We start from the raw sequence: 5,617 nt of genomic DNA, 5'->3' as shown, positions 1-5,617 counted from the left end.
TGTCTCCTCTCTCCAAAAAGGCCCTGGGAGATTACACCCAAAGTAGTCATTTATTTGTAATGCAAAGAGACTCAAAAGGCTTTTATACGGAGTTAGAGAAACAAAGTCAGCTTTAAAAATAAATAAGTGAACCATGCAAAAGACAGCTATTGCATTGTTTTCTTTAATGTATACATGATGTCTTTTTGAAACTTCTACTTTTTTAGGAGCTTCAGAGTTTATGAGTATCACTCTAGCATAATCTAACAGTTTTTACTCTAGTAGGACTAAAACTGGAGCCCAATCTAACATCTACGGAAGTCTGCTTGTTAATTGTCATGGATTTTGAACCACAACTTAAAGAGAGATTGATCTTCCAACTAAATGTTGTATTATCATTGCCAAACACCATGTAACTAAAACTAAATAGACTTCCATGACTGCTTTGTTTCTTTCTTTCTTCTTATTTTTTTTTTGACTGAATCGTGCCAGATATATATCATGAAGGTTTACAATATTTAAAGAACACAGGAAATTATATTAAAAATGAATGCTTGCAGAGGTCAAAAGTAAAAAAAAAAAAAACGGAATAATTATAGTAGAGAAATATATAATGAAGGATAATGTATTTAAGGCAAGTAATGCAAATATTCCAAAAGGAATTACAAAATTGTTACCTTGGTTAGAATTATTTTGAATTAATGAAATAAATAATACCACTCTAATTGTTTTCAGTGACCACTGGTTACACTAGATAGATAAAATAGGATCATCCAGTGAAACAACTCAGGTAGAAGAATTATTGTACTTACATTCTAATGCTCCCAACCTTAATCCACGTCTCTAGATTAAATCACACCACTGTCAGTCAACTATTTGAGTTCTAATTTATGCACTATGGGGAAAAACAGTCTGTTTACAGCAAAGGTCATTTGTGGAATTGAATACAAGACTCAAACCACTAGAGGACAGAAGTAAAAAGCTATGTTTTTATGACATTATGAAGCTTGGGTTTGTTTCGTACTATTTCTAAATCTGTTTAAATTTGTAATGGTAGTACATATAAGAGTTTTGATACCTTTCTAAAAGTTAACAGAAAAATTTAAAATTAAATAGGATTATCTTGAAGTCTAGATTAATTGATGGCTTTCCTCTTCCTACTCAACCATCCCCAGTCCAGGACTAGAGTTTAGAATTCCTGCAGTATATATTTAAATACTTGCAGCTAACACTTATACTTCCAATCTGATCAAATGAGATAAGACATTTTATAATTTGGAATAATATCATGATCAGGGGCAACAACTGTGTCAGCTACTCCCATGGATCAGGAATGTTATACCAGTATCTACACATTTGTAGCTGTCTTCAGGACAAGACAATTTGTCCTTTGATTTCATCTTTCTTTCTTTCTTTCTAATTCTTATGCATAGCTTCCATGCAGTCTGGTCTTCAACCTTTTGGTTTGGAAGGAAAGTCTGTTCTTTTATCATAACTCTGAGTTTTCTTGATGGATTTGTTCCAAAGTTACAGTAAGATATGCAAGAACATGGTTTGGGCCTGTTGCCTGTTTTAGGGGGTTGGTGTGGTGTGTAGCTAGATATAATTCTGGACCATGAACTTAGCTGAGAACTTGGTACAGCAGCCAAAAGTCAAGAATAGTTCATATTTCAGAAGTTTTATCAAGGACATCTTCTTTGTTTATGTCCCAACATGATATAACATATGCTTTTGAGAGTAAAGATGAGTGGTTACATGATTTTTGCCATTGGTAAGGTATTTTCAGAGAGGGAATACCGACTCCTTCCCACTCTGCTTCTTGCAGAGGATACATCAGCAACTCATTTGAGAATTAAAAATACTCGAAACCCTGGCAGTTTGATATCAACATTTCTTAGGCTACTTCTTTAATAAGCTTTAATCTCAGGGTAACATATATGCACTAGCCACCACGTTGAGAAAATCCAAAGGGCACAAAGCATGCAGGGGCAGATCTAATCAAGAAAGTTAGTGTACATAGAATGTGAATTTATAGAGCTCTCTCAGTCTACACTATTTATGCACATGGAAAAGTTTTTTCCTACTGAGAATACCTTGAACCTTTCAGCCATCACATTTCATGCGTGCCAGGAGCACCTGCACAGCCAGCATGAAGAAGACAATGAGCTGCAAACTTATACCCAAATCTTACTGTGTGCTCCTAAAGAAAGTCCACAGTTCCATTGAAGGTGAGAAGACCTACATTAAGGTAAAGCTGTGGCCTTCTGGATTACTTGACTATCAGAAATCACCTGAAGATAAGGAAAGGCATTTTAGTAGCAGTGATCTTACTGAGGTGACCCTTTAGAATTCAGTGATGGCTGTCACAGTCTCTGTCTGTGCCTTCATTTTGTTGCTCCAGACCTTTAAACTTGATGTTGGTTACAAAATTTGCTGTTTTGAACAGGGCATGAAGATGGATTTGAAACAGCAGTTGGTGGCAGCAATGTCTGTTTGTTTTCATTGTTATTTTGTATATCTATCTGAAATCTTATCTGTCTGAGTATCTTAAAGCATTGCAAAACCTATGTTGGATGTGATGTGAAGTTCCAGAATGTATATATTTTGTAATATACATTGGAAAAAATGATAAAAAGGAAAACTTTCAGAATATTTGCAGAATGGTAGGGAAACTTTCAGAATATTTGCAACCTCTAAGGTTTCCCCATTAAATATATGCTCCATTCATCCAAAGCAGGTAGCAAAGTATTCTGGTTTCTTTTGATTGTAAAATATTTTCTTTACAAAGACTTCTAAAGTCATTGGTCACCAGATAACTAATGCTGTAGTCTAGCAATCAGAGTTTAAATCCCACTAATTTTAGGTTCTCTTAACCTCAGCCTGCCCTAATTCAGCAAAAGATGTCTGGCCTGTGTTGAAACATTAGCAGAATCTAGGGAAACCAGAGCATAACTCCAAATATTTTTCTACAAATATTCCCCAGCCTATACTCTGGCCCCAACAATTGGATTCTAAATACAAAGACGATTTCAACATGACCATCAGGCTCTTTAAAGAGCTATGTTAAAAGAAATTGACTATCCTGTGCACAGAGTATCTTGACTTCAAAACTGACTACGGTTAATGTAAATGTTGGCTTAGCATGACATTTGCTTGCTCTATACTCTAAGAGAGAGTGATATATAGACAGCCTTTGGATTGTGTCTTAAAAGTTTCTGGACTGTAAAACAAACTTTGCTGTGTTGTGTATTCTGAGGTCCCAAAGAAGAAAACTGAAACATTCACTCTTCCAAGGTAACCCAGGAGTCAGTCTACACACAGCAATTCTACTGAGTAATGTATTCCTTGATTGAACTGGTGATATTTCTCTGTGAAAATCCAGAAGAGAAGCTCTAGCAATTACAAATTTAACACCAGTAATTCTGAATCTGCAGTTGGGTTTTCTGCTTATTTATAGAATACAGAAGGATTCTGTGCAGAGTGTTCATGAACTGTGGGATAGAATAGTCCGTTTTTTTCAATGACCAAAGTTACAGCAAACCACACCATTGTGCTCTGAGGGTTTCTGCAATATTAAAGATGCTAGTCATTATTTAAATGCTATGTCCAATTATGGCATAAAGTCACATAATTTTGGCATTTCTTCAAGTCATATTAATCCCCCTCAGCCTACACAACACCCCGCTTACCCTACTGCTGCTCTTCCAGCCTGGATGCTATCTGCCGGTCACTTGAAACTGAGGGCTGATTTCAAACATTCTCAAGCCTGACTGGTAAAACGTGCTTTTCTCTGATGTGTTATTTGCAGTGTTCATTCAGTGTGATTTAAATGGAGCCTTGATCTTTCAGCTTGAAGGAAAATAAAAATAGAGGGAAAGCTTATTGTTTTGGCAATTGGCTATGCATTGTATAGCAATGCATAAATGGAAAAGAAAAAATACTTACTACCAGAAACAACTCTGAGGTTTTTCTATTAAAAGCACTCTTTGCTATGTAGCACTATATAAATAGGGTAGAGTAAGGGTCAGTAAAAGTTGTTCAGGTTGGAGAAAGAAAAAAAAAAAAAAAAATCACATTTAACATTCATGCCTCCAAGACAAGGCTGTAATACATGAACATGTACAAATATACATACAGAAGAGATCATTACATTTCAGGCAAGACGCAAGTGTCAGTGCATTTGAATTTATAGCACTAAAAATCAGCTCAAACAGCCATTGCCACAGATTTTTTTCCTCGGATGATTTGGACTTTGTGTAAGCATGCTGTGTCCATAATGCACCCCTTGAATTAAGTAATTCAGAATGCCAACCAGAGGAACTTTCAGCTGCAGTCAGTAATCCTCAAGGGCTACAACGAGCGACGTGTCTCCAGCTAAGATCACTTTCATATCGTTGGTCTATAAATTCCACATGCTTTGCCAGATTAAAATATGATTCAGTGTTCCCAGAGGCAGATGGGAAAGTCTGTGCCATTGTCTAGCAAAGGTGAGAGCTGAGCTCGTCCCTTCTCAGTTTGCTGTCACTTTGTTTTCTGGGACTGCTCTGGAGCGGGACAGACAAGCCCACCGTGACAGGTCAGCTGTGCATGGGAGAAGTTCAAGCCCCCCAAAAAGCTATGCTGGCACTGAACTGACAGCAAGAGAATTTCAACAAATCTTCAGAACCTTTGATTTTAACAAGTGTTGGTTCAGGTTTTAATTCAGATTACGTTGCAAATACCTTCCCGCGTGATAACAGGTTAATTGCAGGAATAGATGAAAACCACAGGACCTCTGGGGGAATTTAAACTCTCAAGAAATCCGTACTTACTCTTAGGCAAATTATCTTGTTGTTGACACTGGGGGTAAACCACAGGTCCTCCTATTCCTCCTTGTTCAACAGGGCAGTAAATAGACTGGCAAACATAAAAAGAGCCAAACACTTTAATACCATTACAGAAAGCTCTGCTAGACATCCTGCTGTGCAGGGTCCAAAGAGTCACTTTTGTTACTGAATCCTTGTTCTGTATTGACCCTTTACACTACAGTTGAAGCTGTGGTAGTTGAACACATTTTCAAGTACTGTGTTCTACCTCAAGCAAATTGCAGATTATCAATATAAAGTCAGCATGATTTATTTTAAAATGTTATTTTGAGATAGCTTTTACACTAGCTGAGCACTATGAAACACTGATGGCTGTTTTAACATTTTAGCTGAGTTCAACCCTTTTAAGAAAGATTCAAATTAAATGAGAACGAGATATTCTAGAACAGAGAAAAAGGTTTTGGTCTATATAATGATTTGCATTAATTTAATTTATTCAAATTAGAGAAAACCTAAGAACATTTTAGCTGTCAGGCAGATTGAAAAAAAAAAAAAAAAGGTATTTCTGAAACATTTTAGAGAAAAGCTTTTGGGGATTACTTTCTGCTAATGTATCAGAGGATTATTTCTAAATGCTGAAAGTATCAGAGCTACCTTTTATGAGAAGTGGGCCAAAATTGCAAGAACAGATCTGAACTCTTGAATTTGTGGGTTGGAATGTAATTCTCACACCTATTTATCCAGCCTTGCCAGACTTATTACCACTGTTTGAGCCCTAGGAGTGAACCTACTTTTACAACTTAGTTTCCTGATCAGATGCAAAATTGCAATAC

Source organism: Aythya marila, assembly GCF_965140915.1.
Source record: "Aythya marila genome assembly, chromosome: 5".
Classification (NCBI taxonomy): domain Eukaryota; kingdom Metazoa; phylum Chordata; class Aves; order Anseriformes; family Anatidae; genus Aythya; species Aythya marila.
The sequence above is the reverse complement of the archived record's forward strand: the minus strand, read 5'-3'. Positions refer to the sequence as shown.